The 6,524-nt window shown below is 36.5% G+C and overlaps 2 protein-coding genes across 6 annotated transcripts in view; both read right to left on the reverse strand.

Moving 5' to 3' along the window:
- The window catches only part of ARID1B (AT-rich interaction domain 1B), a 243,544-nt gene extending 237,020 nt beyond the window's left edge, over positions 1–6,524 (reverse strand). For all 5 annotated transcript variants that reach the window (XM_031056279.1, XM_031056276.1, XM_031056274.1 and 2 more), the window contains exon 1: positions 6,474–6,524. The gene's annotated coding sequence lies outside the window, so the exon portion shown is untranslated. The remainder of the gene's footprint in view (positions 1–6,473) is intronic.
- The window catches only part of LOC115947791 (AT-rich interactive domain-containing protein 1B-like), a 66,565-nt gene that overhangs the window by 11,508 nt on the left and 48,533 nt on the right, over positions 1–6,524 (reverse strand). The gene's annotated exons all lie outside the window — the stretch shown is intronic.

Genomic DNA, 6,524 nt, shown 5'->3' on the forward strand with positions numbered 1-6,524 from the left:
TATATATATATATATATGTATATGTATATGTATATGTATATGTATATGTATATGTATATGTATAAGTTCTGTATGAGTTCTTAGTGTCATGAGCCTGGGACTGAATGTTTTACAGGAATTATATCACCATAGTACCTCTTCACTCTGGAAAGAATATAATTGCTCCTAACCTAAAAACAAGTCCAGCATTTCAGAATGGAGTAAGTGTACACTGAGCACTAGGCATCTCTGTTGCCGAGATGACAAAAGCCATGAAGGATTTATGGTACACAACAAGCAGTGGTGTCAGCCACTGCTGCTGACAGCAGGTAACTATCTCTTCTAAACATTAAATTTGATTATGAGTTCCCATATAATTGTAATAACCAACTTCCACAAAGAATACCTTCCTATATGCCTGGCAGCAAATGTCAGATTAACATACAAGCTTGTTCTTTCCCAGATTTCCTGTGGTTCATAACCCAACAAATATTAAGTGCAACCACTCATCTAGTGTTAGAATGATTACAGACACCAAGGTTTAAAAAGGACAGAAGGACAAATTATTTTTATTACGACTTTTAAGACATGCACAGCTGTATGGTAGTCCTTAAAACAAATTTAAATTTAAGTCTGAAGGATTTGACACTAAACTACAGTACAGTTGACTGCTAATTCTGTGCCAATTTCTAGTAGCTTAAGAGTGAAGATTTAACTATAAAGAGTAATTGCATTGAGGTATACCAATTTGGACTCACTGAGGACTGTCTGTATTACTTACTAGTGAATTTGATATTTGCATGCACGACAGTTATTCCTATTATTACAATACTATTTTTGTACAGTGTTACACCCCAAAACAGCTTGACAACATTAATTAACATGTTGCTTATTGCACTGTTTAAAGAACTTTAGCAGCTCACATTGAATTTAAAAACAATACTTCATCTTCATTGTACCAAAATCACTTTAATAATTTGGTGCATTTTGCCACAATACAATTTGTTCTGTTTTCATGACAGTCATACAGATTGGACATGAAAACAGATTAATTAGTTTCACATTTTGTTCACATTTTCAAAGACTGTTTCAAATCAGGAAATGTTTTATCTGTCCTACCTTGCACTGACTCAACACTAGAAACAGATGTCTGTGAAAGAACTTTCTCATCATCATCTCAGGCTTAAAACTGAGACTAATTCCAACCACTGATCCCATTTCAGGGAAACATTGAGAAGTTCCTTATGGAAGCATCAGTGGTCTCCAACCCTCTGCCTGGAGAGACTGACCAAGGTATCACCAGAGATGCTTCTCACCTTCTCATGTACACTGCCTTCCTGCTTCAGATGCCTTTCTACTTGGCACTACTACAACAATTCACAAATTCCTACTGGCCCAAACTGCATTTGTCCCCTGGCCGAGTCTCAGGAAAAAACCCCCACCAGTCAGTCTTGCTCTTTATTTGTCCTACACAGTTTGCATTGGGAAAAAATCTCGCCATGATCAGTAGGTAAGGTATATTATTCCGGGAGGCAAACAAGGTTTTGGCCAGCCTTTAGAACACTTAAATAAAACCTGTGAGAGAGTGCTGTTTGTTTGCTTGTTTATAAAACATTTTCTCCTTTTAAGTAAAAGCAGACTAAAGAGTGAGCCTGAACTACTTAGAAAAACCCATAGTAACCACAACAAATGATGTAAAAACACACACAAACTCTTCGTGCACACAGTTAACCAGAATGACCAATGTCCCAGAAAAGGGCACATGCATGCCCCACCTCAGGGACCTGCCACACTTTTTTCCCATTTAATCTCATACCCATATCTGTGAAAAGGGATCAGCATTCTATTCTGGAAACTTGCAAACAGAGAGCTTCCAGGAAGGTGTAAAACAAAGGATGACTTCATTGAAGGTAACAGCAGTAGGTGTAGAATAAAATCATTATTTTTGTTTAACTAAGAGTGAGACCATAAGTATTTTGCAGATCCATTTCATCTGTCAAAAACTGATACAGTCCCAATTCATAAAATAACACAATAAAGCTTAAAGGCACAAGTCTATCTCGATACATATGAACACATGCTAGATAAAGCAAGGAAATATATAAACATGGCTGTTTACAAGCCAGTTGGAAAGCATAATAACCAAAAATATACATCACACTATCTTAACAAAATAATGTTTAATGATGACAGTTTAAGTTTGCAATTACATGACATTCTTGAACAAAATATCACTTCTACTTATGGCAAAAGATTTAAAACTGCAAAAACAAGTGAAGCATTTATTCATTTATATGCCATTTCAAGATGAAAAGCCCTGCCAAGGGCAACACTATAGTAGTGTAGCACATCTTTCTTCCTCTTTTTTCTTTTGAAGAGCAGTAAAGGTAAAAAGAAGTTAAAGGGAAAAAAAACCAAAAAAACCAAGGCAGTATCTACATCTACTGGCAATATCTAATGATCAATGAATCTGCTACTGCAATAAATTTGCTTAAAACAAAGCTCTTCCTTTAATGGTTTCTACACAGCAGGCTCCTGATATGAAGTGGGGATGACTGATGCTGGCTTACAATATGGTTCTATAGTAAACTGTGCCAGTTTTACTATCAAATCACCTCTTATGAAACTCTCTTTCTGCCTACCATGCAATCAATTTAACAAAGATCTAAACAACTTAACAGTTCAAACATTCAAATAAATCCCATTCTCCTCCTTCCCATCTATGCTTATTAGAAGAATGAAAGTCACAAGTCACTGGAACAGTCGCAGAAATTGTTTTATCTGTTTACTTTTATAAGACAAGATTGCATATTGAATTCAAGTGAGTCAAAGAAAAATAGCAATGGCTTCACACTTCCACAATATGTGAGAAATTAAGACGAGCACCAATTCTAAGGCACAACACAGAGCTATACCTGACCTCAGGAGCTCACTCACAATGTGTCTAAAAGAGTAAAAATAAAACATCATCTGCAAGAAATTTCACATCAGTTTTCTCCCTATAACTGAGAATACCCAGATCATCACACTATGAGGTTTTACATAAAGGAAACTGGTGGCAAGAAAAAGTCCATCATCCAGACAGAATAAACACTATTTTCAGCTTTATAATCTCAAAACAAGTAGCTTGACATAAATCTACAAGGGAAATAAAGAAAATACAGACAGGAAAAGAAGGCAAATTAGAGAAGCCCTCTTTCCCCAGTCTAGCATTTCTCTTCTCCCTCCTGAAGTAAAACAAATTCAATCACACTCCCATCACAAAATCAATATAGAAAGACAAAAAAAAAGGTTAATGAACAATATAGAGAACACAAAGGAAATTAATTTGCAAGCTGAAAAGGAAGAACAAAACTAAGGATGACAGACAGAAAGGATGACAGATTGAATGACTGTAACTACCTCAGCTTTCTAATTGACAGGATTATATAAACAGGATGTACTGATATTTTTAGGAGCAGAAATAAGAAAGATACACCAACTGGTGCAACAGGTAATATATGATTCTGTAGCTTATTTTAAAATTGTGTTTTGGAAATGTAAAGCCAGTTTTAAGTCACAGCAACACAATCACATGTATTCAAAGAGACCTTCAGAGAGAGATCCTATAGTCAAACCCCCAGCTCAAAGCAAGCCTAGCAAGAACAGGGTGCTTGGGGGCTTTGTCTAGTTGAATTTCTCCAATGATGGAGATTGCAGTCTCTCTGGAATTTTGTGGGGTTTATAGTTTTTGAGTTTGTTTCTTTCTTTCTTTTACAGAGTTGCAACATCCCTATTCTTAGTGTGTCCCTATTGCTTCTTGTCCTTCCATTGTGCCCCTGAGATGAGCTTGGCTCTGTTCTCACCCACATTCCCCAAACTGGTACCTCTCCTAAAACTAAACAAGTACTTACTCCGTTTTCTCTTGCTAAACCTTTAATCAAATAAATTATAATTCTTTATTTTTCAAAGGTAATCAGTCTCATATAAGCAGATATGTACGCGCAAGCACAGTTTGCAATTTTTTTCTGTCAGCAGCAGAATTTGACATATGTTCCTAACTTGTTTTGGTTTTTGTTTAGTATTAATTTTTGTATTCCACATTGGTTACCACTTGATAGTAATTCTACTATGCATTACCAGTCAAGAAAGAACACTTTTTCTGAAGTGTCAGAAATATAGACTTCAATTTAGGAATTGTTAGGAATTGTTTTCTAGATGAGCAGTTCTCAAAGAATGGGAAAGCACACAGCGGTGAGGTTTTACAGAGAAACCTGACAAGAAGTGTTCACCTGCTGATTCTTCTTGAGAAAGGGGGAAGAGCAGCCATGGAACCAATCTGGAGATCGGGAAAGAAGCAAGCCTCAAGGTGTTTTACGACTACTTATTATTTACACAAAATAGATCCCATCTACACACAAATACTCCAATTACACAGTGAAATTATCATATAATTCAGAACCTGAGATCAGAGTTCAAAACTTAAGAGGCTGACCAATACTGAAGAACAGTCATTAATAAACCATCAAGAATTCAGGTAAAATTCTCACAGAAAGGACTACCAACTGCAAGGCTGTATTGGTGAGGACCTAATGCATCATCTCATCTTGCAGGTTGAGGCAAAAAATCCCTACTGACCTTCCTAAAATGCCTGTATCAGCCTTGGAGCCTGTATTTTGACTGTCCTTTAGTGTCACTTCAAATCCTCAAAAAGGGAATTTGGCTATATCAAGGCTGGTATCTTTTGCCTGTGAATCTGCCCCCACCTTTCTCTTCATCCTAGTTCTCAGAAATTCAAAATATATGGAAAGCTTTACTCTAATTTTACTTTCATCCTTCTATGATCCCTCTCACTTCACTGCACAAACCTTCTCTTTCTCAGCTATGATAGCAAATGATGTAATTGGAACACCTATCAACAGATAAATCAGTACCTTGTTACTCTTAAGGCCTATAAAGTTGGAATGTTTTGTGTATTTTTTAAACCAAAACATTCAATTCCTTCAACTGACAGTATATTTAAAACATGACAAGGTGTCCAAGGCAGCAAAAAACCCATTTCAATTTCATATACTGTGATATGTAGACATTAGAGCAGCTGTGTTTCTTCTATCTTATAGGCCATATTACTAGGTCTTTACCTGCTGAGACTTCACCAAGATGCTTATGAACAGTATTTTCAAGTCATAGAGAAATCAAGCATTTAATGGCTAAGTAAAAAAGGAAGAAAATTAAATTTAAAGACACAACTGCAATCTTTAAAGTTGCAGTTACATATAATCCAAAAGACAGAATGCGGTGACATTTACAAGAATATCATAGATACAATTAGGAATTCTATTTCATAAACCATCCAGCATTTTAATGAAAAAAAGTTAATTCTCAATGGAATTTTAAAATGTAGATGAAGAAAAATTAACATGTAATTACACAGTGAAATTATCATAGCTTTATTTTAAAGTCAAAGGAGGGGAGTCTCCAGTATCATTGCCACTTCCAGCATCTTTTGTTAGTTTATTTTACACACTATTTTTATTTCAAGCTAAGATTTCTACATTGTACCAGCATAATCACAAAATGGTAATCAACCATGCCTGACAGAATTCCCCAGTGACTTGCAGCAAGTGCTGATGCTTCCACTAATATCCAGTCTTGAGCAACTCACTTTTGTTAGATTTCCCAGGATGGTGAGTACGCTTTAGTTTCATCCTTCCATTTCCAGATCACCTCTCCATGATTAACAGACCTGAGACTGCCATCATAACTGAGCCTACATGTTCAGCTGCATCAGCTATGCACATCCATTTTGTTCAGTATCTAAAATCCAAGTGTTTCTCCAGCTCTGAGAACCAGACCCATACATTATCACTTCTGATCTGGGTTAAAAACAGAATCACTTGAAATTCATTTTAATGCTTAATATAAAGAGCACAACTCAAAAGCAGCAACGGATAACGGATTATGAGGTTTCCCTAACCGGATGTGCAAACTGACAACATTCAAATTAATAGCTGCAATATCCATTTAAAATATCTTTTAAGAAGCTCCCTTGACAAAGCAACTCCAAAATGCCTTGAACTCCTCCACAAAAATCCCAAAACAGCAGTGACCACACTAGATGCAGGAATTCTCAACAATGTCTGTCTTGTGAGGAAACAACAAAACAAAAGCAAGGAAAAACTCCAGCATCCACTGACGTCTCATAAAGAAACTGTTACCTGTTTTCAGAAGCACAGATGCTGGGACATATACACTGGCTTTATCCTAAAAAGGTGGTATGAAATAAAGTCTGAAAATGTGTGCAGATGTATTTGTGCATATATCCTGAAGACCATTCAGAAAGACGTGGTCTGATTCCATGTTTATTTGATTTTGCTCAATGTATTATTTAATTATTGTTATTTAATGAACACTGTTCCCTCGGAAAGATGAGGGGTGGGTTTTGTTCATTGCACACGGGTTCCTTTGACACTTTCAGCTCCAGGGTGCCTGTCAGTAGGGAGGGCAGTGCTTACCTGCTGAGCCTGGTACCTCTGCTGGGCCTGCGACAGGTACTGTGCCTGGGG

Source organism: Geospiza fortis, unplaced genomic scaffold (assembly GCF_000277835.1).
Source record: "Geospiza fortis unplaced genomic scaffold, GeoFor_1.0 scaffold162, whole genome shotgun sequence".
In the NCBI taxonomy this organism is placed as follows: Eukaryota; Metazoa; Chordata; class Aves; order Passeriformes; family Thraupidae; genus Geospiza; species Geospiza fortis.